The sequence below is a fragment of the Gopherus flavomarginatus genome, chromosome 1 (genome assembly GCF_025201925.1).
Source record: "Gopherus flavomarginatus isolate rGopFla2 chromosome 1, rGopFla2.mat.asm, whole genome shotgun sequence".
In the NCBI taxonomy this organism is placed as follows: Eukaryota; Metazoa; Chordata; order Testudines; family Testudinidae; genus Gopherus; species Gopherus flavomarginatus.
This window is the reverse complement of record NC_066617.1, coordinates 115,602,171-115,629,807: the sequence shown is the minus strand read 5'-3', so window position 1 is coordinate 115,629,807 and position 27,637 is coordinate 115,602,171. Positions and strand designations below refer to the sequence as shown.

The following is a 27,637-nucleotide window of genomic DNA, read 5'->3' as shown; positions in this document are numbered from 1 at the left end:
CCTTGACCTGGTCTTGAGGCTTTCCCACTCTTTGGCATACCTCACAAGACCGGACATACTTGGCAACGTCCTTGCCCATCCCCTCCCAGTGGAAGGACTTCCCCAACCGGTCCTTGGTTCTGTTCACCCCAGCATGGCCACTGGGATGATCATGGGCTAAGCTTAAGAGCTTCCCCCGGTACTTAGTTGGAACCACCAACTGTTTTTGCGGCTGCCATTCTTCCCGGTGTCCACCAGAAAGAATTTCCTTGTATGAAAGTCCTTGGTCTATAACAAACCGGGATCGATTAGAAGAGCTGAGAGGCGGTGGGGTGCTCCGTGCCGCCGCCCAAGCTTTCTGAAGGCTGTCATCTGCTTCCTGCTCAGTCTGGAACTGTTCCCTTGAGGCTGGGGTCACCAGTTCTTCCTCAGACTGTGGACTTGGGCTTGGTCCCTCTGGAAGCGATGTAGATGATGGGGTTGTTTCCGTTGCTGGTGAACCGCTCTCCACTGGTGCACCTGAGGGTATTTGAGGCTCTGGCTGAGCCTTTTGGGTATGGCTGTCTGTTGCTTCTGCCAGTTCTGGCTCGCTGGCGCTCTCTGGCGTTGAGTTTGAAGATGTGGTTGCACTTGCTGGTGCTGGTTGCTGTTCCAGTTCCGGGCCTGGGACTGGAGGTGCTGTGGCTGTTTCAGTGGCTGGCATGGAATCTGGGTCCACTACCTCTGTCTGGGTGTCTGGTAACACAGACGGGGTGTCTGTGGACGGTTCAGGAACAGGAATGGGTCTGGAAGCTTGCCTGGTTTGGCTACGTGTAACCATTCCCACTCTCTTGGCCCGCTTCACCTGGTTGGCCAAGTCTTCTCCCAGTAGCATGGGGATAGGATAATTGTCATAGACTGCAAAAGTCCACATTCCTGACCAGCCTTTGTACTGGACAGGCAGTTGAGCTGTAGGCAAGTCTACAGCTTGTGACATGAAGGGGTAAATTGTAACTTTGGCCTTTGGGTTGATGAATTTGGGGTCAACGAAGGATTGGTGGATAGCTGACACCTGTGCCCCCGTGTCTCTCCACGCAGTAACCTTCTTTCCGCCCACTCTCAAATTTTCCCTTCGCTCCAAGGGTATTTGAGAGGCATCTGGGCCTGGGGATCTTTGGTGTGATGGTGGTGTAATGAATTGCACTCGCATGGTGTTCTTTGGACAGTTGGCCTTGATATGTCCCAGTTCATTACACTTAAAGCATCTTCCATCTGATGGGTCACTGGGCCGAGGTGAGTTACTGGAGACTGGTGAGGTGGAAGAGTAGGGTGTCTGTGGCTTTACTTGGGTGGTATGTGGGGTCTTAGGCTGTCCTCGGTTGTAGGGTTTATGGTCGGTGTGCCCCCTGGGGTAATCGTTCCCCTTGACAGTAGCTTTCTTGCTTTGTGCCACTTCCATCCATCTGGCTCCAATCTCCCCCGCCTCAGCGAGATCTTTGGGTGTTCCATCTTGTATGTACCGTGTGATGTCTTCAGGAACACCATCCAAGAACTGCTCCATTTCTATGAGGAGGTGCAGTTCTTCCAAGGTTTTAACATTGTGTCCTGATATCCAGGCCTCATAATTTTTTGCAACGTAGTAGGCGTGTTTGGGAAATGACACATCTGGTTTCCACTTTTGGGTTCTGAAGCGCCGACGGGCATGATCTGGGGTTATCCCCATTTTGTATCTGGCCTTGGTTTGAAAAAGTTTATAGTCATTCATTTGCTGCTTAGGCATTTCAGCTGCCACCTCTGCTAAAGGTCCACTGAGCTGTGACCTCAATTCTACCATGTACTGGTCTTCGGGGATGCTGTACCCAAGACAGGCTCTTTCAAAATTTTCCAAGAAGGCCTCGGTGTCATCACCTGCCTTGTAGGTGGGAAATTTCCTGTGCTGTGGAGCAATAATTGGCGCCGGGTTGTTAGGGTTGGCTGGCACATGCAACCTAGCTTTTGCCAAGTCCAGTTCATGTTTTCTCTGTTTTTCCTTCTCTTCATTTTCTTTTTGTTGTTTTTCCATTTCTTTTTGTTGTTTTTCCATGTCTCGGCGGTGGGCCGCCTCTTCTTCTTCTTGCTTCCTTCTGTGGGCCAACTCTTCTTCTTCTAGTTTTCTTTTGTGTGCTGCCTCTTTGGCTGCCTGTTCTCTTTGGTAGGCTGCCAGTTTGATGCTTTCTTCCTTTTCTTTCAGCTCCACCTCTTTTTGTCTTTTTTCCAGTTGTCGCCTGTCTTCAGCTTCTTTGATTTGTTCTTCGGCCTCCATTTTTGTCTTGGTAGACATGGTTTCTGTTTTCTTGTGTTGGGGTGCCCTCCGGTGTTTATCTTCAGAACTGCAGGTTCTCTGTTGCCTCCTGAAGTCTGCCTAGCAACAGTGCTTATTTCCTTTTCTTCCTCTAGCGTAAACTAGAAAAACCACTTTATTTGCATGTATATAGTGCTGGTATTGACTCTCAATGGGAGTGCTATTGCATGACAAAAGACCTGTAAGAGCTCCTTAATGGCTTCTTGCTTAATATGCAAGCCACAAACTGCCAGAGAGAGCAGAAAAAAAAATTCTCTCTGGTTTCTTTGAAAACCAAACCCTCTCTGCTAAAAAGTCCCTAGCAGAGAAAAGAAAAATATAATATTCCTACTGGCTTCTGGATTCTATCCCGTAACCGCTGCCACTCATATCATACCTTTAGTCCCAGATTTGGACCTTAGCGTCCAAAATATGGGGGTTAGCATGAAAACCTCCAAGCTTAGCTACCAGCTTGGACCTGGTATTTGCTGCCACCACCCAAAAAATTAGAGTGTTTTGGGGCACTCTGGTCCCCCTGAAAAACCTTCCCTGGGGACCCCAAGACCCAAATCCCTTGAGTCTCACAACAAAGGGAAATAATCCTTTTTCCCTTCCCCCATCCAGGTGCTCCTGGAGAGATACACAGACACAAGCTCTGTGAATCCAAACAGAGTGACTCCCCCTCTCCGTTCCCAGTCCTGGAAACAAAAGCACTTTTCTCTTCACCCAGAGGGAATGCAAAATCAGGCTAGCAAATCCAACACACACAGATCTCCCCCTGATTTCTTCCTCCCACCAACTCCCTGGTGAGTACAGACTCAAATTTCCCTGAAGTAAAGAAAAACTCCAACAGGTCTTAAAAGAAAGCTTTATATAAAAAAGAAAGAAAAATACATACAAATGGTCTCTCTGTATTAAGGTGACAAAATACAGGGTTAATTTCTTAAAAGAAATATGAATAAACAGCCTTATTCAAAAAGAATACAAATCAATGCACTCCAGCACTTATATTCATGCAAATACCAAAGAAAAGAAACCATATAACTTACTATCTGATCTCTTTGTCCTTACACTTAGAAACAGAAGATTAGAAAGTAAAACTACTTCTCCAAAGCTCAGAGACAGCAGGCAGACAGACAACAAAGACCTCAGACACAAAATTCCCTCCACCCAAAGTTGAAAAAATCCAGTTTCCTGATTGGTCCTCTGGTCAGGTGCTTCAGGTGAAAGAGACATTAACCCTTAGCTATCTGTTTATGACAGGGGTAGCATCCTTGGCAAAGCAGGGGGTTTGCATGTGAGGAAATGTGATGCAAGACACAAGGTGATAAGTAGGGAAAGGTGAAATTGTAAAAGCTAGTTAAGTTTGGCAGGGGGTGTCAAGGAGCCATATTGCTAACTGTACAAGATATCCTGGGTCCTTTAAGGAAGCTTACTGATCCAGTACCACCTCTGTTCTGGTTCAGTCCTGAACACGGGCATTCTGGGGAATGTAATCCAGTTTCAGTACCTCCAAGGTGTCCTTGCAGCTATAGCGGGTATGTGTGTATACGTATATATGGAGAGAACCAGGGTTACGTTCCCTCTGGTCACTACCCAGGCCCAGCATACGGTCCTAGCAACCCATCTTCCCTTCTGGGAGTGCCACATAGGACAGGAGCTCCCCAGCTCCTGAGGAGAAGGATGAGAGAAAGCCAGGCTAGGATCCCCTCAACCTCCCATGATCCAGTGGCCCATTTCTCCCCCACAGGATAACAGCTTTTTTCCTGCTGCGAGTTATGGTAGCTCAGGTGGTAGCAGTCTGTGCTGCAGTTCAAACATGGCTGATAATGCATAATGGGGAAGTTGTTACAATTGGACAAAATGGGATTTGTTTTTACCTTTTTCCTAAACAAAATGGAACCACACAACGTACATCTTAGGAAATAACATACAAAAACTCTACATTAAAAGAACGTTATTTTGATTCCATGCTAGCTTTGCAGTTGTCTGTGCAACCTTAATTCAGCCTCCTCCTTGTGCCTTTGGAGGGGTCTTTAACAACATGATTGCATACTATTTCCACCCCCCCACGCCCACAGGACCTACTTGATTCAGTGCACAGGATGGATGTATAAGGGACGATAGCACTAATTATGTAAATAGATACAAATGGCTGGCTCCTCAGGTTTACCAGAATGCTGTTTGGCAGGGGGCATTATGCAACATTTCCATCTCCCATCCATACTCTTTGGGGGCAGCCAGGGGCTGAGTCATCCCCCATTGCAAGTTAGCAGCTGCTTTAACAGCTACTCACAATAAATTGCTTGCAAACAGCTTATACACCAAAAATTATTTGCAGGAATTAGATGAATAATTTCAAATAGCTATTCAAATATCAGACAGATATTCCAGAAAAATCACAATACCCTATGAATTATGCATGAGTACATCTAATGAAGTATTCTTTCACTCAGAATTGTTCACTTAGGGCCTGATAAAAACCCCGTTAGTTCCTCATATATTTTTATTTTCATGCATCATGTTCATATAGAATGGGATCCCACAACCCTTACTCATCTGAATATCATCACTGAATTCATTGGGGCTACTTGGCTGAATAAGATTTGAAGGATTAGACCCATGGTCTGCTTTTTTATTTTTATCACTATTGTCACAAAAATCGCACAACTGTCATCTCCAAACAAAGAGGCTGACTAGCTCCTCTGAAGAAAATGTCTCTGAGTGGCTTTTGCTATGTGGAATTAATTGATTAAGTGAGCACAGCTTTATTCCAGTGAAAGAGGCAGGAGACAAGGTAACATTTTGTGACATTAAAAGGAAAAGTACATTCTAAAGAGGGACCTTGCTGCCTTTTAATTTGCTGTAAATATTGCAAGGTTTCAATAGCAGAGATCAAATACAGTCAAGAATTTTTTAAAAAGCGAAAAGTACACATCTCATCTAATTATACAATATGGAATTTGTACTTTTCCTGATGAGTAGATGTTTTAAAATATTTATATATCAGCTTAGCTGATTGAACAAAAAAAAATATTATAAAAAAACTAAAATTTGTGTGCTTAACACAGCTCAGATCCTTATGTTTGATTTATAAAACAAAATCATTTCCCCTTGCTTTTGATTTTGGGATATCAGTATGAATTAACAATTAAACAGTCCTGTCAGGCATGCGTCCACCTCACTGCAGCTTTCTGTTTAAAGACTGTAGGTAAGATTCCTGAGTATGCTGCTGAATGGTTAAAGTAGGGGAATGGGAACCAGGACACATGGGGATGGTTCCTAGCCCTATTAGCATCTGTTTCAAAACCCACTGGAGTCAATGGGAGTGTTTACGCTGACTTCAGTAGGTTTTGGATATAGACCCACAATGATTTGTTGTGTGACCTTGGACAAATCACATATGGTATGTCCACACTACAATAAAAAAAAAACTGCAGCATTGTGACAAGGTGTATCAACCCAGCAAGAGTTAGCCCCTCCCTGTGGGCCCAAGAGTCCATGCCCCTTTCTCCTGCTGGGCATGCTTCAGCTGGAGACAGGGTATAAAAGGAAGCAGCTTAGCTCAGGCTGGGTTGACTGAGGAGGAGAGTGGTTGCAGGCTACAAGTTCCTGCTAAGAAGCTGCCGGTGCTCTAAACAGAGGAAGCCAAACCCATCAAATCTACTATGGGACCCCAGGCAACCACGGAGACAGAGGGAGGCGAGCGGCCGTTGCCCTGAGAGTAACCACCGGAGCTGGAATCCTGTGTAGGAAGTGGCCCAGGGAACATATTTAATGAAATAGGAATCAGAACCTGAAATTGGGACTACTTGTTCCACAGGGCCGTGGATTGGGACCTGGTGGTGTAGGGTGGGCCTGGGTGCCCCTATCCCTTCCCGCACCCACTACAGGGAGCAGTGACTGCCCAAGGGCCTAGACGCCATGGCCTAATATTGGTTGCTATTATCTGAGACAATAGACACTGGTGGCACAGCCCAGCTTTACTGACTCTGGCCGCTAGGCCTCATGGCCCTGTAAGCAAGGGTGAGTCCTCCCTTCTCTCCCCTTTCAGCCTAGTGCCACACAACAGGCACCAAGTCTCAGAGCTTGGGCTGCAGGGCTAAAAATAGCAGTGTAGATGTTTGGGCACAGGCTGGAGCCTGGGCTCTGAGACTTTCCCTCTTCCTGGGGTTTCAGGAGCCTGAGCCCTCCAGCCTGAGCCTGAACATCTGCTCTGCTATTTTTAGCCCCATAGCCCAAACTCTGCAAGCCCAGTTCACTTGACCCATGCTCTGGTGTCGAAGGTATTTTATTGCACTGTAGACATACCCTTATTCTCTGCTTTAGTTTACCCATCTTTAAAATGGCATAAGCAGATACTGACTTTTCCTGGTGGTTAAGGTCATAAAGGGCCACTAGATCATCTAGTCTGGCTTCCTGTACATCACTGGCCATTAAATTTCACCCAGTTACCCCTGTATTGAATCCAATAACTTGTGTTTGACTAAGCATAACTTTTGTTTGGCTAAAGCGTATCTGCCAGAAAGGTGCCCAGTCTTGATTTGTTCCAGTGGTTAATCACTCTCGTTGTTTAAAAAAAAAATTGTGTCTTCTTTTCTGCTGGAATCTGTCTGGCTTCCAGCCATTGGTCCTTGTTATGTCTTTCTCGGCTAGGTTAAAGAGCTCATTAATACCTAGTATTTTTTCCCCAGGAAAGTAGTTAACACCATGATCAAGCCACCTCTTGATCTTCTTTAGTTTGTCTCAACCTGATAAACTAAACAGATTTTGCTCTTTAAGTCTCTCACTGTAAGGCCATTTTCCCGCCCTCAAAATCATTTTTGTGGCTCTTGGAAGTTGCCTCAACAAAAGAGAAGATTTAGAATCCAAGGCTCAGTCATTATTAGAGCTGGCCACTCTGCAAACAGGCTGTTTGTGAACATTCATTCTAATTTTGAACTGCTGTGGTGCTCCATCATATTCTTACCCCTCATGGTTCACCATTTATGAGCATTCATCGGATCAGGTTGTTGCTCAGATTAATGTTTGCTTTCCTATGAATATCTATATTTGTGTGTGACCAAGGCTCACTATTCTTTATTTTTCATTCTTTATTCCTTATTCTCCTGTATAGAAAGTTTCATTTAACTGACTATGAAGCAAAAACAACAGTGTGAAGCAAAAAAGTGGTTCTTGACTTTCTCTTGAGTAATATACACAAGTTGGTTCAAGAAGTAACTGTGGGCCAGAGCCTGCAACCATGCAGGGACCTCTATCTGTGCAGATCCCGATGGGTGGAGCTGCTGCTATCATTGTGGATGTGGGGTATAGCTGCAGAGACCAAAGAATTATCCTTCATTTTTGGAAGGCAGGGCTCTAGACTGCAGGGCCAGATCAGACAGTGGCAGGCTGCAGCTTACAGTAGGCTTTAGTTTCTAATGATTGATTTCAGTGGGGCTCTGCTCAGGACAGAAGTCCATCCAAGAAGCTCCAGTTGCAGGGCCAGGGCCTATAGCTGAGCCACTGAGTAATAGCGACCACTGGTATATGAGTATCCACATCTTCTGAGCATCCTCCAATGCTATCTTTGATGTTTCCTGGGTATTTGAAAGGGGATATGCACACCACTAAACCAAAAAGGAAGCAGGAAGGCAAGAAAAGAAAAGCGCAATATGGTTTTCATGGCAAGGTGCAAGAGAGTATTTGAGCCAAACAGGGACCATGGAGGACTATTGCAGCAGTAATGAATTACAAATAATACAACAAAAAGTTCTTTTAAATAAGCCTACTAAAAATGGAATGTGAAGGTCCCAATCCTGCAGAGTGTTGAGTGCTTCCAAGCAATGGAGACAACTAGGCACATTGTAGGAGGTACTTCAGCATCTTCCAGGCTCAAGCTCTCAGAGTTAGTCATTGTCCAAATTCAGTCACTTTATTCATGCAAATTATCCCACTTAAATCAATGAGAACACTTCCATGAGTAAGGAGAGCAGAATTTGATCCATTTTTCAACTCTAAAATCTTCTTCCAGAACCATAGGAAAAGCTCTGCAGGCAATTTTTTACCAAATATATAGGCCATCTTGCCCATGTGACCTGGGAAATTGTGCACGCAAATTCACATCTGCACACATTAAACATTTTCAGCCCATGGCACTGACGAACAAAGAAAGCACTGCACACCTAAGTGAGAGGCTAATACCAACTTGGCAAGTCTTGGGGCAGGAGAATGAAAATCACCTGTTCAGAGATTCAACTGCATAGGTAACCAGTTGTGAACCTGCAGTGGGGCCTGGTCCCAATGCCCATTCGATAGGCTTTGGATCAGGCATCTATTGCAGCCATGGCATTTGTATGTGTCAGTAGTTATGATTTATTTAAAAACTCCCTGTCTGCACTGCTTTGTACTCCACTTCATACACAAATGACTGGAGGATGGCTTGGATTTTGAAATGACTCTGGAAACATTCTTTGTTTTTGTAAATTTTCTGTGCGCTGCATTTTTACAGCACTCAGCACACACACAAAAAGAGGCAAAACACAACGAACCATGACAAAACATATACAAACAATAAAACAGCACAAATTAACTATAAAAGAATGAAAACAGTCTGAAACAACATAGACCAAAGTAAATCATGCCCAATAAGCATAACTATAACAATAAACATGCCTTATCTATGTCAGATCCACTAGTCACAAATATTTATTTAGATAACAAATAGCTTACTGATAGAATCTGAATTTGGGATTTCTCTCTGTCCTCCAGGCTACATAAATATGAAGTGTCTGCTAAATCTGCCAATATAAATCCTACCAATATCATAGGATTCGTCATGCTTAGCAAATTAAAAGAGAGAGAGAGGAGGGAGAATGTTTTTGTCCTACTAATAGGATGTATAGACAAAAGGTTAGAGAGACTAGGTCGCTTCAGTGCTACAGCCACATTGAAAGTGATGTGAACAGGATAATAAATTGGGGGAATGTGTTCCCTTTTCCCTCCAGTGGTTACAGCTATGGCTCAATCCCATAAATTGCTCTATGCAGGTGGGGTGCATGGAACCTCATAGGAGTAAATGAGACTCTGCCCAGGTGCAGTAATCTGCCTGAGTGGAGCAGCTTGCTGAACTAGGGTTTATGTTTGTAACTCTTTCAGTGGACAACGAAGTATTTCATTATTATGGGATGGATCCTGCTATCAATGAAGCAAGTGACAAAATCTCCATTGATTTAGTAGGAGCAGGCCCGGTTCCTCAGATTTAAGAAACAAATTAAAATTAATCTCCAGCAGCAGTTAGGAAAGGAAATGGATAAAATGGTTATTAATGAATGGAAAAATGGCATTAATGCAACATGCAGGTTGTAGTTAAAATCCCAAATCGTCTGAAAATGGAGCAGTTTAGCAATGGGAACTCTGCCACAATGCTCATCTTTTATGTTTCATCATATAGATTTTTAGGATATAAACAATAATATACCAGGCTGCATATTTAATTAACAAAACAAGGATAGAAAATACCACATATGGCTGAACTGATGTAGCTTTTGGCACTAATTTTGCATTTCCTGACCTGGGAATTTAACAGTCTGTCTGCCCCAGTACAGATGTGCAAGAGCTGAGAGAGGACACAGGGAGCTGCTTTTCCATCACCTTGTGTACCTGCACAGAATGTAGCCATAATGCTGCAGGCTATAGTCCTTGGTTGGGACTTCACAGAGGAATTTAGTAAAAACCTCACTGATGCTACTACTGGTTAAGCTATGCCAGGAATAGCACTGGCAGGAGCCCAAGTGTACAGGACTGGATTAGGGCAGGGGCTTTAGGGGCTGCAGCCCAGGACCCCGGCTCAAGGGGGGCCCCGCAAAAATAAATCACAAGCAGTGATCTCCGGGGCACTCAAGCTGCCTGCTCTGGCCCCACACCGCTCCCAGAAACAGCTGACTGCTGGCACTTCTCCGTGGTCCCTGGGAGTGAGGGGGGAGAGGAAGCAGCTCTGCATGCTGCCCCCGCCCCCAGCATCATCCCCACAGCTCCCATTGGCCGGGAATTGGCCAATGGGAGCTGCGGGGGCAGTACATGCAGGTGCAGGCAGCGCACAGAGACACGCTGTCCCCCTCCCAGCAGGGCACACAGAGATGTGCCAGCAGCCAGCCCATGGGGCCAGGGCAGGCAGCCTGCCTGAGCCCTGCTACGCTGCTGTCATAAACAGATTGTTAAGGGTTAATGTCTCTTGTACCTGTAAAGGGTTACAAGCAGGGAACTGGACACCTGACCGGAAGACCAATCAGAAGTCAAGATACTTTTAAATTTGGGTGGAGGGAAGTTTTTGTGTGTGTTCTTTGTCCGTTGTGTGTTCTTCTCTCAGAGGCTCTGAGAGAGACCAGACATTACTACAGGCTCTGTAAGTTTCTTTTCAAATAGTAAGTAAAAATAGGTGGTTTAGGCTTTTTGATTGTTTTACTCTATTTGCAATTGTGGATCTGGCTGGTTAACTTTTATATGTGTAGTTGCTGGGAATATTTTGATTTGTATTGGTACTGGGGGGAAAGTCTCTTTCTGGTGTCTGTAAGCTATAGGACCCTGTAATATTTACATCTTGAAGTTACAGAGATATTCTTTACTTTTTCCTTTCTTTTATTAAAAGGTTTCTTTTTAGAGAACCTGATTGATTTTTTTTCTTGTCTCCCTTGTTTTATTCCAGGGGATTGGGATAACTCACTAGGACGGGTGGGGAGACGGGAGGGGGGAGAGAGAGAATCTCTCTCTGTTTTCCATGAATCTGTTTGCCTCTTTGTGGAAGGGAAGGGAGATGCTTCTCTGTATGGTGATTTAAGAGGTTGGATCAGTATCTCTCAGGATAGCCCAGGGAGGGAAATTCTGGGAGGGGGAAAGGTGGGGGAATGGTTTATTTCTCCTTGTTTTAAGAATCCAAGGGATCTGGGTTCTTGGTGTCCCCAGGGAAGGTTGGGGAGGTCAGAGTGCCCCAAAACACTATATTTTTGGGTGGTGGCAGTGCTATCAGATCTAAGCTGGTAATTAAGCTTAGAGGATTCAGGTGCTAGTATCTCATTTTCTGAACTCTAAGGTTCAGATCTGAGAAGGAATGCTATGACAGCTGCCAGTTGGGAGCCACCTGTGGTAAGCTCCTCCTGGCAGGAGTCTGCACCCCCTCCCAGACCCCAACCCCTTGCCCCAGGTCAGAATCCCCTCCCACACCCAAACTCCTTCCCAGACCCCTCCTGCACTCCAACCCCCCGCCTCAGTACGAAGCCCTCTCCTGCACCAAACTCCCTCCAAAACCCTGTACCCCCTCCTGCACCCCAATCTGCTGCTCCAGCCCAGAGCTCCCTCCTGCACCAAACTCATTCCCAGAGCCCACACACCTCACCCTCTCCTGCACCCCAACACTCTGCACTAGCCCGGAGCCCTCTCCAGCACCAAACACACTCCCAGACCCTGCACCCCCTCCTGCACCCTACTCCCCTGCCCCAGCCCTCTCCTGCACCAAACTCCCTCCCAGGAAAAAGACTTGTATACAGGGGCCTCACAAAATCTAATAGCCCTGGGACCACAGGAGAGTTAATCCGGCACTGCAAGTGTAGACAAGGCTCCAGCAGCTTCTGCCATTTTTAGCACTATGTTAACTGAACCAGTTCATCTAAAGGTTTAACTAATATAGTGGTAAAAACTCTATGCCTTCCTACAATGCCACTATTAGCTCAGCTGAGCTAGTAGTTCACTCTGGTGGGAAATTTTCACTAATGTAAACACAGCCATACGGCATCCCACAGGCCAATTGTACCAGAGCCTCTTAGAGAGTGTGCACTCCACCACTGGGAAGTGATGTCATAAAAGGGCAAGGTTTCACTACACTCTGTTAAAATCTTAGGGTAAAATCCTGTCTCTGTTGAAATCAGTGGCAAAATTCCCATTGACTTCAGTTTGGTCAAGATTTCACCCTTACAATCTATCTAACTAGCTACTATCATCAATAGAGCTAGCTATATCTGACGCTTGGTATCTGGATGCCCACTGAGCATGATCAGAAAGAATTTTTCAATCATTCATACCTTCTAAAAAATTACCTCTCTGCCACATCCAAATAAAGAAATTAGTCCTCAGTGACAATTCAGTTCATGCTAATTTTCAAGCTTCAGCCTTCTTAATTTTTTTCTGAAGCTCCATTGAAATTAATGTGGTTAGATTTTTAGTCCTCTGATTTTTTTCCCCGCTTCCATTACTCAAAGTAGCTGAAGGGATTTTGTTCAAACTTTGTAAAATAATTCCACTTTTGGCAGAGACCCAGAGCCCAATGTGAGGTGTGGGTGATCAATCCCTTGGAAGGTCAGACCCCAGATTTTCAATCCTGCCTATCACTTATTCCTCATTTTAATTTCAGAATTGTCTGTGTTCCACACAAATGTAGTGCCCCTTCATTTTTGTTGTTGAAAGTTATTTACATCAGCAATAAAGATGGAAATGAAGCCACAGAAAGAGTTATGCACCCTAAAAGAAGAAATCCCACAGCATTGTAAGTTTCCTGTGTGAATCACTTTTTGGGTGTCCCTCATTTTGGGTCTCTCACACAGTGCATTTCGTGTGGCAGAGAGGAATGACTTCAGCACCATAGGTGAAAGTTTCCGGAAGTTATGAGCAGAAACTGTTCTGCAATCCTAACCTCTAGCAGGTACCATCAAGTGCCCGCTCTACTATTTTAAGGTAATTAACATTTCTCCCTTGACATCAGTAAAATCAGCTTTTGCCTGCTGCTAATTTTCTATCTGGTTACTGCAGCTACTCTGTGTTTGAATGAAAGTGAAAAGAAGCTGTTACTAACTATTTACACAGTACAAACAATGACTCACATGGGAAGAGATGTACCCATATGTTAATGAGCAGTGGAGGCCTTGATCAAAGCACGGTTATTTCTCCTTGAACATTTTGGAAATATGATGGTAGCCTGGTGAACAATTTGATACCTAAGGGCATGATTATTACATATGCACAACTCCTTTCCAGTTTCACTAATGGCTTCCATTGCTCATACCTAAGACATTTATATTTATTTGTGCTCTGATTTGCACCTTACTGCTTGCTTAGTACTAAATCCCTTCATATTCATATATGGCTCTCAAAAAGGAGGTCAATAGGGTCTGTCTCACCAAGGGTGAAATTCACTCCTGTGCACCAGGTCAGCACAGACCTATTTTAAGCCCTAGTTTGAGGACACAAGTGATGCATAGGCATCGTGCTGGCCCTCTGCACAGGGTGAATTTCACCTAGTAAGATCTGTGGTGAAAAGGATGGGTGACAATGAGCTCTGATCCATTCACATGTTGTAAGCCTATTGTGTGATCTCAACAACAGCAGGATTCAGACCTAGCAATTCAGTTTCTTGCCCTAAATTGCTATCCCTTTTATTTTTCCATTGCAAATCATACCTAAATGGCCATGTGTTCAGAACATTATTTTCTTTGTCATTTTTAAAAGAACCTATGTTTTCCATATTCAGAGCTCATGCTGACCTGCCATCTCTATTGCATTAGGGTAACATTTTCATAAGTGCTTGAATGACTTTGAGTCCTAAGTCCCATTTTCAAAATGACTTAGGTACTTAGGGACCTACGTTCTAGTGACTTTCAGTGTGATTTAGGAGTCTAAGTCACATATGTAGTTTTGAAACGTTTACCTTCAATCAAAAGATGTTAAAGTTAGAAGTTATACAAAAAGTCAGCACCAGTCATAAATCAGTTAAGCCTATGGGGTATTGTCACCCTTATTTAACAAATGGAGGTAATGGAGGCACAGAGGAGTGAAATGACTTACCCAAGTTTACATAGCTAACCAGTGACAGAACCAAGAATAAACTCCAAGACTCTTAGACAATCAGATGAGAGATGGGGCTACCACCACCTCCATTGGGAAATTAGTCCACAAGCCAACCAGTCTTAATAGTAGAAAATATTCTCGATGGAGACCTTACATTTTCCTTTGCCTACTTTCATTCCATTACTCCTTGTTAGTCTCATAGACTCATAGACTTTAAGGTCAGAAGGGACCATCGTGATCATCTAGTCTGACCTCCTGCACATTGCAGACCACAGAATCTCACATACTGACTCCTGTAATAGACCCCAATCTCTGGCTGACTTACTGAAGTCCTCAAATCATAGTTTAAGATTTCAAGTTACAGAGAATCCACCATTTATAGTAGTTCAAATCTGCAAGTGACCCATGCTGCAGAGGAAGGTGAAACCCCTCCAGGGTCTCTGCCAATCTGACCCAGGAGAAAATTACTTCCCAACCCCAAATATGGCGATCAGTTAGACCCTGAGCATGATGGCAAGATCCACCAGGCAGACACCTGGGAAGGTTGTAGACCAGTTTTTAAACTAGGAGATGGGGGATGGGGGAGATGAGGGAAAGCCGACTGCTGCAGAGGGGCATGTGGCTTGGACACAGACTTCTCTTAGGGGAGAGTCTGATGATAGAGAATCTCCAGGTTATAGTCAGGAACAAAGGACGGAAGAGGATAATGTAAGGGCCGGATCAAATGATAAACAGTCACATATAAAAGAATCTGACACATCAGAAAAGGGCAGACAAATAAACAAGGACAAGTTTTTAAAGTGCTTGTACTCAAATGCGAGAAGTCTAAATAATAAGATGGGTGAACTAGAGTGCCTTGTGATAAAGGAGGATATTGATATAATAGGCATGACAGAAACCTGGTGGACTGAAAGCAATCAATGGGACACAATCATTCTCGGGTACAAAATATATCGGAAGGACAGAACAAGTCATGCAGTGGGAGGAGTGGCACTATATGTGAAAGAAAATGTAGATTAAAATAAAGTAAAAATCTTAAGTGAATCCACATGTTCCATAGAATCGTTATGGATGGAAATTTCATGCTCTAATAAAAATACAACATTAGGGATCTATTATCGACCACCTGACCAGGACAGTAATAGTGATTGTCATGGTATAATTCCTCACTCTGAACCTTAGCGTCCAAAAGATGGGGTACCAGCATGAATTCCTTTAAGCTTAATTACCAGCTTAGAACCTGTAGCGCTGCCACCAACCAGGAATTCCAGTGCCTGGTACACTCTGGTCCCCCCAAAACCTTGCCCGGGGATCCCAAAAACCCAGACCCTCTGGATCTTAACACAAGGAAAGTAAACCCTTTCCCTCACCGTTGCCTCTCCCAGGCTTCCCCTCCCTGGGTTACCCTGGAAGATCACTGTGATTCAGACTCCTTGAATCTTAAACCAGAGAGGAAAATTTACCTTCCCCCTCCTTATCTCTCCCCCTCCCAGATTCTCCCTGAGAGAGACAGTAATCCTAACACAGAGAGAATTTAGCTTCTCTGTCCCCCTTCCCTCCTTTCTCCCCACTAATTCCCTGGTGAATCCAGACCCAGTCCCCTGGGGTCTCACCAGAATAAAAAAAAATTAGGTTCTTAAACAAGAAAAGCTTTTAATTAAAGAAGGAAAAACAGTAAAAATTATCTTTGTAAATTTAAAATGGAATAGGTACAGGGTCTTTGAGCTATAGACACTGGGAACACCCTCCCAGCCTAAGTATACAAGTACAAATTAAAATCTTTTCAGCAAAATACCAATTTGAACTCCTTCCAACCAAATACACATTTGCAAATAAAGAAAACAACCATATGCCTAACTCGCTTTATCTACCTAGTACTTACTATTCTGAACTTATAAGAGCCTGTATCGGAGAGATTGGAGAAAAACCTGGTTGCACGTCTGGTCCCTCTGAGCCCGCAGAGTGAACAACAACCAAAAAACTAACAGCACACACAAAACTTCCCTCCCTCAAGATTTGAAAGTATCCTATCCTCTGATTGGTCCTCTGGTTAGGTGACAGCCAGGCTCACTGTTCTTGTTAACCCTTTCCAGGCAAAAGAGACATGAAGCACTTTTGTTTTATTAACTCTTACTTATCTGTTTATGACAGTGATGATGAAATGCTAAGGGAAATTAGAGAGGCTATCAAAATTAAGAACCCAATAATAGTGGGGGATTTCAATTATCCCCACATTGACTGGGAACATTTCACTTTAGGATGAAATGCAGAGATGAAATTTCTCTATACTTTAAATGACTGCTTTATGGAGCAGCTGGTACAGGAACCCACAAGGGGAGAGGCAACTCTAGATTTAATCCTGAGTGGAGCGCAGGAGCTGGTCCAAGAGGTAACTATAGCAGGACCGCTTGGAAATAGTGACCATAATACAATAACATTCAACATCCCTGTGGTGGGAAGAACACCTCAACAGCCCAACACTGTGGCATTTAATTTCAAAAAGGGGGAACTATACAAAAATGAGGGGATTAGTTAAACAAAAGTTAAAAGGTACAGTGACGAAAGTGAAATCCCTGCAAGTTGCATGGGGGCTTTTTAAAGACGCCATAATAGAGGCCCAACTTCAATGTATACCCCAAATTAAGAAACACAGTAAAAGAACTAAAAAAGAGGCACCGTGGCTTAACAACCATGTAAAAGAAGCAGTGAGAGATAAAAAGACTTCCTTTAAAAAGTGGAAGTCAGATCCCAGTGAGGCAAATAGAAAGAAGCACAAACACTGCCAGCTTAAGTGCAAGAGTGTAATAAGAAAAGCCAAAGAGGAGTTTGAAGAACGGCTAGCCAAAAATTCCAAAGATAATAACAAAATATTTTTTAAGTACATCAGAAGCAGGAAGCCTGCCTAACAACCAGTGGGGCCCCTTGACGATCAAAATACAAAAGGTGCTCTTAAAGACGATAAAGTAAACTAAATGGATTCTTTGCTTCAGTCTTCACGGCTGAGGATGTTAGGGAGATTCCCAAACCTGAACTGGCTTTTGTAGGTGACAATCTGAGGAACTGTCACAGATTGAAGTGTCACTAGAGGAGGTTTTGGAATTAATTGATAAACTCAACATTAACAAGTCACCAGGACCCGATGGCATTCACCGAAGAGTTCTGAAAGAACTCAAATATGAAGTTGCGGAACTATTAACTAAGGTTTGTAACCTGTCCTTTAAATTGGCTTTGGTACCCAGTGACTGGAAGTTAGCTAATGTAACGCCAATATTTAAAAAGGGCTGTAGAGGTGATCCCGGCAATTACAGACCAGTAAGTCTAACGTCGGTACCGGGCAAATTAGTCGAAACAATAGTTAAGAATAAAATTGTCAGACACATAGAGAAACATAAACTGTTGAGCAATAGTCAATATGGTTTCTGTAAAGGGAAATCGTGTCTTACTAATCTATTAGAGTTCTTTGAAGGGGTCAACAAACATGTGGACAAGGGGGATCCAGTAGACATAGTGTACTTAGATTTCCAGAAAGCCTTTGACAAGATCCCTCACCAAAGGCTCTTACGTAAATTAAGCTGTCATGGGATAAAAGGGAAGGTCCTTTCATGGATTGAGAACTGGCTAAAAGACAGGGAACAAAGGGTAGGAATTAATGGTAAATTCTCAGAATGGAGAGGGGTAACTAGTGGTGTTCCCCAGGAGTCAGTCCTAGGACCAATCCTATTCAACTTATTCATAAATGATCTGGAGAAAGGGGTAAACAGTGAGGTGGCAAAGTTTGCAGATGATACTAAACTACTCAAGATAGTTAAGACCAAAGCAGATTGTGAAGAACTTCAAAAAGATCTCACAAAACTAAGTGATTGGGCAACAAAATGGCAAATGAAATTTAATGTGGATAAATGTAAAATGATGCACATTGGAAAAAATAACCCCAACTATACATACAATATGATGGAGGCTAATTTAGCTACAATGAGTCAGGAAAAAGATCTTGGCGTCATTGTGGATAGTTCTCTAAAGATGTCCATGCAGTGAATCATTTAAAAAGGGATAGAGAATAAGACTGAGAATATATTATTGCCCTTATATAAATCCATGGTACTCCCACATCTCGAATACTGTGTACAGATGTGATCTCCTCACCTTAAAAAAGATATTCTAGCACTAGAAAAGGTTCAGAAAAGGGCAACTAAAATGATTAGGGGTTTGGAGAAGGTCCCATATGAGGAAAGATTAAAGAGGCTAGGCCTCTTCAGCTTGGAAAAGAGGAGACTAAGGGGGGATATGATAGAGGTATATAAAATCATGAGTGATGTAGAGAAAGTGGATAAGGAAAAGTTATTTACTTATTCCCATAATACAAGAACTAGGGGTCACCAAATGAAATTAACAGGCAGCAGGTTTAAAACAAATAAAAGGAAGTTCTTCACGCAGCGCACAGTCAACTTGTGGAACTCCTTACCTGAGGAGGTTGTGAAGGCTGGGACTATAACAATGTTTAAAAGGGAACTGGATAAATTCATGGTGGTTAAGTCCATAAATGGCTATTAGCCAGGAAGGGTAAAGAATAGTGTCCCTAGCCTCTGTTCATCAGAGGATGGAGATGGATGGCAGGAGAGAGATCACTTGATCATTGCCTGTTAGCTTCACTCCCTCTGGGGCACCTGGCATTGGCCACTGTCTGTAGACAGATACTGGGCTAGATGGACCTTTGGTCTGACCCGGTACGGCCGTTCTTATGTTCTTATAAGGAATTATTTGTAGTAACTCAGAGCCCTCTGTGATGCTCTGTACCTTGGGGGAACATCCTACACTCTCATGTTCATCTTTATAAAATGGTTGTGTGGTATCCAATGCAAAGTTTGTCATGTTGGGTGTCTATGGAAGGCTCACGATTCACTGAGCATGGTTGTTATAGTAGTGTTATAGATTATAATTTCATGTATATAGTTATGAGGCTGAAAATGTATCCTCATGGCTTAAAACAAGCTCAGGCAAAACTGTTCAAGAGCAGAGGGGCAGTTCACACCTCATAAGGGCAGGTATGGAACAAACCCAGCCCAGCCTCACAGGAACAAAGGAAACTGGCCTAGGCAGCAACAAAAGAATCTGTAAGACTCTCAAGGGAGTCACCCCCCTTCCCTTGGTCAGATTGGGACTATGATGAGGTAATGCTCACCTGACTTTGAAGGGGGGGGAGCCAAGAGAGAAGAAAGGGAGAGACATTTGTTATGTTCTTTGTCTCTCTTCCGCCTATATATACAGACACCACACCAAGCTACTGAAGCACTGATCAAAGGGGAGAGCCTGGCTGAAGAGCAACCAGCCAGCCTGTGGTGAGAAGCATCTAAGCTTGTAAGGGCACTGAAAGGATTAAGATCAGCTTAGAATGCATTTTGCTTTAATTTCATTTGACCAAATATGACTTATGTTTTGACTTATAATCACTTAAAATCTATCTTTATAGTTAATAAATCTATTTGTTTGTTCTGCCTGAAGCAGTGTATTTGGTTTGAAGTGTAACAGAGACTCCCCTTGGTATAACAAGCCTGGTGCATATCAATTTCTTTGTTAAATTGATGAACTCATATAAGCTTGCAGCTTCCAGTGGGCATAACTGGACACTGCAAGACGGAGGTTCCTAGGGTCGTGTCTGGGACCAGAGATATTGGCTAGTGTCATCTGGTTGCACAAACCAAGGAGCATCTTACATGCCAGAGGCTGTGTGTGAACAGCCCAGGAGTGGGGGTTCTCCCAGCAGAGCAGAGTAAGCCTGGCTCCCAGAGTCAAGGATTGGAATGACCTAGCAGATCACCTGTCCAAATAACACCAGAGGGGAACGTCACACCCTCCTTATCTAGTGTCCTTGTCTCCAGCAACTGGGGATTTTTGCTACTGGCAGTTGTGGATGGGCCACATGCCATTGTAGACAGTCCCAACGTACCATCCTCTTCACAAACTCGTGAAGCTCAGTCTTGAAGCCAGCTAGGGTTTTTCGCCCTTGGCACATCCAAAATAATTCCTCTCCTTATTTGGTGTTCATATCCTTCAAATACTTTTAAATGGCTCTTATTCCTCTTCCATCATCTGCCATTTTCTGGTTAAGCTATTTAGTTCTTTGACTCTTCCCTCATAAGCCAGTCCCTCCAGCTGCTCAGTCCTAATGCTGTTTGACTTAGCTGTCTTAGCCATCTAAGTCTCCAGTCCACCACCACAGTGCTAAAAAGGTCAAGCCATTGAGTGCCAATCTCTGCTCACTAACACACTCACCAGAGCTTGTTGTAAAGGTAAGCAAATAGCCCCAAAACATTTTTAGGCAGAGAAGAGCAGGATGTGGTTTGACTCTAGGACTGCAGCTCAGCAGATTCTCCCAGTAGCAAAACAGTCAGGCAAAAGGGGAAAGAAAAGCAAAAGTGCTTAGCATTGCTGGGCAAAGCCTAGATTCTCTCTAAAAGTAAATTCAAGGAAATGTCTGTACACATGTGGAATCAAATCTTTAATGTTTACGAAAGATAGGCCCAAGCTGGAAAGTTTGGATCTTGGTTGAGATCCAAACTTCCCCCAAATTCAGGACTGTTTCTGGTTCTTTTTAATGGGTAAAATTTACCCCTGTGAAGAGAGCCAATACAAGATTGATGCACCACTGAACTCTATTTTAAAGCCTCAAAATAGAGCTTCGGGGCCTGATTCAGAGTTTTCCATTGACTTCAATGAGCTTTGGATCAAGCTCTTTGCCAGGGGTGACCTTCACCCACAGGGTGATTTGGTTTGGGTTTTTATCTGAAACTGTGAAAAATGTAGCTCTGCATGAACAATATTTTTATGAACAAGATTTTGGGTGCAAACTTTTTTTCTCTAATATTGAATTTTTCTAAAATGTGCCCATTGAAATTACTGGCAAAAATTCCATTTACATCAATGGTTCAGGGTCAAGCCCTAGATGATGATGCTCAGAATTAAAATAACAATTAATACATACAGTTTGCTTTCTTTTTTCCTCATCATTCTGTCTGGAAGCAGGCTGTCCTAACAATGCACCAGTTGTGCTGCTGTCTCTATTTAAATTGGAAGTAATGCAATTTATGAGTATGCAATAATATTTAGGGTATATTTTATTATAAATTTTTTATCACTCTCCAGTTATTTGTAACTATAATCTTTAATGTATAGACTTGCATCTCTTTTCCTGTTTCTCTTTTTTATTAGCCTTCTAGAGAAAGTCAGAGATCCTCTCAATGTGAATCAGACATAGACTTATATTGGTCTAGGAGTATTAAAATGTAAATTAAAAAATTGAAGCTAATGTAAGAAACTAAGAAAATATTGTGAAAAATCTCTCTAATCAAAGGTATACGATTCATATATTGAATATATATGAATACGTAAAAGAGTTGTTTGAAAATAGAAGATGCAATGGGCATGAACATTCCACCCGTATTTTTCTTGGGAATTAAAAGCTTAAAAGAAAAATGTCACTGCTCTAAAGCTGGTTGAAAAGTGGGATGGCATTTTCATGAAAGTGACTCCTTTTTTTTTTTTGGTCATAATTCAAAATATCAACATCATAAAATCATCAATACTTCAAATTTCTGTGAGCAGCTCGAACATTTAGCACTAATATTGCTCTTTTCAGCTGCAGATCACAAGCAACTTCACCAAGGAGGTAAGTGTCAGAGAAATAGAGAAGCTGCATGACTTACCCAAGTTACAGTGACGCAGTGGCAGAGTCAAGACTAGAATCTAGGTCTCTCAACTTCCATGTTGCTGCCCTATTAAAAGTGTCAGCAAGAGTATTCTTAGTGGGTTGAAGTTTTCAATGACCGCAAACTTCATTGCTCCCTTCTTTCATCATTGCACTAGTGTGTTTTATTGCTACAATCAAATTTTGACAAAATGTTGAAAAGAAAACAAACCAAGCCAAGATTTATAAGTGCACTCTGAGATGGATAAATAATGGCAGTTGCAACTGAAAGGGGAGTGGCTGAATGGTTGGAAGCGGGAGGTATTGGCTTTAAAAACTCAGCCGTTTGTCTGGTCAGAACTTGGCTGTGTGGCCACCTTAAAATACTTCTTGTTCTGAGCTTGTTTCTTTCGTCTTAGTGCAATGGCTAATGTTAATGTTTAGATATACTTTTAATGAGATTTTATTTTGAAAGGCCTTACATGTCATGTTTGATGTCTTGCCTGGTAGCCTTGTGGGAATACTCTGCATTGTTATGCAGGAAGTTTGGGTTTGATCCCTCCTTGTGTTATCATATTCCCTAGGAATTCATTGTTACAAAACTAAAAGCATTAGCCTACAGCCATACTCCTGTGGGCAGCGATGTTTGTGATGTTTTGGGGCTCACCTGGACCAGTAACAGGTATTGTCACCACCTGTCCTGTAATATTGGGGGACTTTATGCTGTCCAGCTATAGTTCAATTCCATGACACTAATAAGCATAGTGTGACTTCTATATTCTGGGGAGGGGATCAAGGGGTTGGGGAGGTGAGGCTCAGCAGGGGATCCGGGGGTGGAGGGGTGGGGCTTGTTGTGAGGGTTCTGAATGCACAGTGAGACTCTGCAGGGTAGGGATTCAAGTGCAGGGAGGGGTTGACGGGGGGGTGACTCAGTGTGGGAGGTTCTTGGAGTGTGTGGAGGGGTCCAAATGCAAGAGGGTTGCATGGACGGGTGGAGCTCCCCATACAGTGACCCTTCCTCCCTGTGCCTGAGCAATGATGGTGGCAGGAAGCAGGGGAGAGGAGCAAACATAGGTGCTGGCTTCCTCATTTCCCTTGGGGTTCTCAACCCTGCTCCCAATCCACCCTTTTCCCCAAGGCCCCACCTCCACCCCATCTCTTCCCGCCCCTGCTCTGCCCCCATCTCGCCTATTCCTGCCCCATTCCACCCCCTCTCCTGAGTATGCCCTGCCCTCGTTCTGCCCCCTCCTCCCCAGTGCCACCACTGAACAGCTGATCGTGGCGAGCAGGAGGCTCTGAGAGGGAGGGGGAGGAGCTGATTGGCAGGGCTGCCAGTGGGTGCTGAGCACCCACTATTTTTTTCCCTGGGTGCTCCATCCTTGGAATGCCCATGGAGTAGGCGTCTATGTGAGTGAGGAGCTTCCTGCAGCCAGGGAGGTTCCTGGGGGTGGGTCTGATGGGGCTCCATCTGCTCCAGGGGAAGAGAAAATCCCATTCTCCCCACCCCCAGCAGCTGAGCCAGGTGCAGGATTCTAATTCCCCTAGGAGTAATTCACTCTGTCACTCACCTGGGCTGTACACTGCACAGATGCTTAGGAAGCAGCTCAGCTGCCTGGCTCTCCTGGTTTGCTGCTTTCCTGCCCTCCCCTTACACAGACCATGACGAGAAAACTGACCTGCTAGCAGAGAACACCTGGCTGCCCCCCCAACATTCCTCCATGCCCCCCTAGGGCACTGAGGGGGAAGGGGCAAGCAGCAATGCCAGGCGTTCTGTGCCTGCTGGTCAGGTTCCACAGTTTCTGTGCCATAGGAAGCTCCTGCAACTGCTCTGCCATGCCAGCTTCAGTCTCTGGCAGGTTCTCCCTGCAGATTTTTTCCCCAAGTACACATGGCTGGGGGAAGGGAGGATGCACCACAGCTCTGAGTTGGGAAAGAGGGGTGAGAGAGGGAGTGGTAGCCTGAGCTGTGCCCCATGTTACAATTCTGCTTCAGAGCGTGTGGACCGATACAGAAGGTTATGTATGAGCAACTAGAGTTATAGGAAAAAATGGCAGCACCTTCTATTATATTGCTTTATTTCCTGACTAATATGTCACATTGCTTAGTGTTGTGTGATCCCAATGTTGTGTGAACCTGTACTGAGAAATATTTTGCACTAAAGAGAGTGCTTCTGCCATCAGAAACAGAATAGGCAACAGATATAGGAACAGCAACTCAATCTATTCCAAGCTGTCTTTACTTCTGTACCACAGGTGGAAAACTAGAGTTGAGCCTGAACCAAAACCTAAGGTCTGAACATCCCTGAATGTTAAAATAGTTCAGTTCCAGATTCAAATGCAGCATCTAGGCCTGGTCTTTATAATGGGTCAAACCAAACCTCAGATCTGAAAAACCTCAAAATACAGAGAAGTTTAGAATCAGATCTGGTATGTTTTCTGGTTCTGGTTTGACGCTGTGCAAAATTGAGACTCAGCCTGCTCCTCTTGAATCTTTGGCAAGAGCTATTCAGCGAATTAAAAGAAACTTGAGGGAACTCCAAAACACACATGCATGGTAGCACCCTAGTTCTGATCACCTTCCCTTTGCACATGTTCTGGGGTTTCTATTATTAAATCCTAGTGTAAAGTACAATAATAGCACATGGAACTTTTCATTTGAAGATCACAAAGGTGAAAACCATTATTATTTCCATTTTTCAAGTGAGGAAACTGAAGCATGAATTACTTATGCAAGATGTCTTTGCTTGCTAAAGGATGCTGCAGCAACAGAAAGAACAAAGTAACAAAGTAACTTCATGTTCTCAATTCTCCATTTTTTTCCCACCTAAGTAAAAACTCCTAGATGAAAGGTACAGTTCCTTGAACATGCGTGAAAAGCTGTCCAAATCTATTGCAAATCTAAAAGACTTGTCTTTTGCATGTGAGTTTGAGGTTATGACAGGAGAATAAATGACTGATCAGGATGAGTTGATAACAACAATAAATTCAGCCTATGGGGAAAATTTGTCTTTTATGCAGGAACTATGGACATTGTAGAAGAGTTTAGATATTACTGTGATGGAATTACCAGCAAGACAGACAAGCACACACGTAGCTAGATATAGATAGATAAGAGGAAGAATGGCTTTGAAAAGACTGCTTGGAACATGAAAAGATTTAAAGTGCCCTGAACTGGCACAGATCAGACACAGTGAAGTTGGTTTGTGGCCATAGCATGCAAAGCATCACAACAGGAAGAAACAGTGGAATCATCTAGTTTTGTTTGTTAAATAGACTAAGGCCAAAATCCTGCCCTTACTTCAAGCAACCTCACATGGTGGGAGGACAGCGGAAAAGGTCCTATAACCCCGTCACTACAGGGCATGATGGCTGAAAGTGAAAGGTTGCAATGCACTTTTATGTGCTATTTAAGTTCCCCAGATCAGAAGGAGTATGCCTTTTCCTGCTGTTGCCTGCTAGCACATTGTGCAGATGCTGTCAACATATTCAGCAGCTGACTGACAGCCAGCCTAGACAACCCCTTTACCCTGCAGAGAGTGCCTTAGGGACAAATTATTTGGCGTATTAGCTGAGGCCATTTCTTTGTACCCTAGAGATCATATTTTGTTGGTTGCATAGGGAGATGGGGGCTCCCTACATTTTTCCCCTCACCTATAGAGCAGTGGGCAGTATTCTCTTAAGCAGGGGAAGAAAAGCTATACTGTCTGATTTGAATTTGTTTACTGAGACTTGCCAATGCAGAGAATTGGGAAGGAGAATGATGCCCATGAGTGGGTTAGTCAGCTTTCAGTATTTGCTATGTAAGAGGGTCCTGCCATCAAGAGCACTAGGCAGCCAATGAAAATTGTTCTGGATAGGTTTTTATCTACTGTTTCACTGGCTGAGAGTGGTGTCACTCAGAATCTGCAGAAGAAATGTGTGGGTGGAGATGAAAAGTAAGCCAGAGGGTAGCCCTGTCAGCTTGCTTGTGCAGTTTAATTAAACACATAGTAAAACAACTGCTTTTTCTAATTTGCCTCAAGATTATTATTTTTTAAAATTCTTTAGTCCAATCACATCTCCCATTTCCTTAGGCCTTATCTAGACTACAGAGGAATGGGTTTTTTTGATCTGTGTTTTTCGTATATGACAAGGCCTTACTGGGGCTCACAATATTATTACTTCCCTTACACTTGCAAGCAGTTTCTTATTGAGATTCTGGCCAGTGCCACTGCCATTCTGATACCAGTTCTTAACTGGGGGCTGGGGCCCAGTCCATTCCTGTGGCTCTCCTGCTGTCTAATCTATCTTTCCTCCCAGTGCCTTACTGGGGTTCTCATGGTCTTCTTATCTGCCTAGTTCTGTTATTTCTGTCTTCCATCTGCCTGCAGTAGCTCTCTCTCTACCTTTCTTCTCTCATTCTCAGTGGGGCTGGCCCAGCCCTGCACCCACCTCCTCTCTCTTTAATTTGAATTTTTTTAGTGTATTGAATTGGATTTTTATCTGAGTAATTGCAAAGCACTTGAAGGGCTTTCCATCAGCAGTATATAAATAAAAATGGATCAGAATAGATTGGATTGCTGCTTCTACATCCATTCCCATAGTCTCTTTCTGACAGGTCCTGACACCCACACACGCTCCTTGCTCAGACTCAGCTAGGTCTTATTGCTTTCATTCTCAGTGTTTTATTGGTGTCAGGCTTTATATTCCTCATAACTTCCTCTTACAGAGATTTTCACCTTGTTTTCTACCTCCTTGTCTTAATGGTACACTTTAAATGCTAAACAACTTGATGATCTGGTCCCTTCATTAAGACTTCACATGGGCCAGCACTGTGCTTACTCTCCTTGTGAACTCCTGAAATGTTATGTCGCTGCTCATTTGCTTTAGAATTCCAACCAGTTTGATATCACTCTCTGCCTTAACCTGCAACAAGTGTTTATAACTTTGGATCCCACAGCAAATGAGCATAGCCAAGTGAATAATTTGCAACTGGTATTTTATCTAATGAATTTAGCATTTTCCCCCACTAGTTGAATATGCATGACCAGATCCTGATTTTCTCAAATATATTTAGTTTAAGTTATTTGCCTACATTTTTGTGCTGTTTTAACTCTATGTATCAATCACAAATAGTTCTGTGTGAGCATTCAATACTTGGTATTTGCTGTTCACATTGTGTGAAGTTGTAACTGATCAAATAAGTCCCCTGGAATTGTGATACTTGAGTGGATGAGCATGCATATACCTTTGGCCTGATGACTTGTATATGCACAATTAAATTTTGGGTTTGATTAATATTTGTGCACACAGCTTTGAAGTTCATTTGCCATGAATATTTGTGCTGGTAAAGTTGTTTGCTTGGATGTTTGCAGAAAGAGAACGCAAAAAAGGCATAAGCAGAACCAAGGAGAATTCATTCAAAAAATTTCAGCAAATAGTCACCATTAAAAAAAAAAGTATTTAATTGCCCAGTTCTTCAACTAATCACTGAAGGAAGAACAAGTGCATGTGAGTCAGATGTTCTCTCTTCCCCAAATCTGAGAAATGCCAAAGCAGAAAGGCAGCTGGAAACAGAGGCAGAGGAGACAGTGGAATGTTTTTTTGTGTGACCTTCTCTTAAGTCATATATCAGAGGGGTAGCTGTGTTAGTCTGGATCTGTAAAAGCAGCAAAGAGTCCTGTGGCACCTTATAGACTAACAGAAGTTTTGGAGCATGAGCTTTCGTGGGTGAATGCATCTGACGAAGTGGGATGCTCCTGCTCCTGCTCCAAAATGTCTGTTAGTCTATAAGGTGGCACAGGACTCTTTGCTGCTCTTAAGTCATACGTTCACTTCTCTGCCTATGGGCCAGAATCAGGTCCAGGAGGAGTGTGACCAGCTTCCCTT

The 27,637-nt window shown here is 43.4% G+C and overlaps 1 protein-coding gene across 1 annotated transcript in view; it reads left to right on the top strand.

Annotated features, from left to right (window-relative positions):
* Positions 1-18,500, top strand: part of LOC127031580 (sodium- and chloride-dependent betaine transporter-like) — a 348,260-nt gene extending 329,760 nt beyond the window's left edge. The window contains exon 16 of the transcript XR_007768566.1: positions 18,383-18,500. The gene's annotated coding sequence lies outside the window, so the exon portion shown is untranslated. The remainder of the gene's footprint in view (positions 1-18,382) is intronic.
* Positions 18,501-27,637: the final 9,137 nt, after the last annotated feature.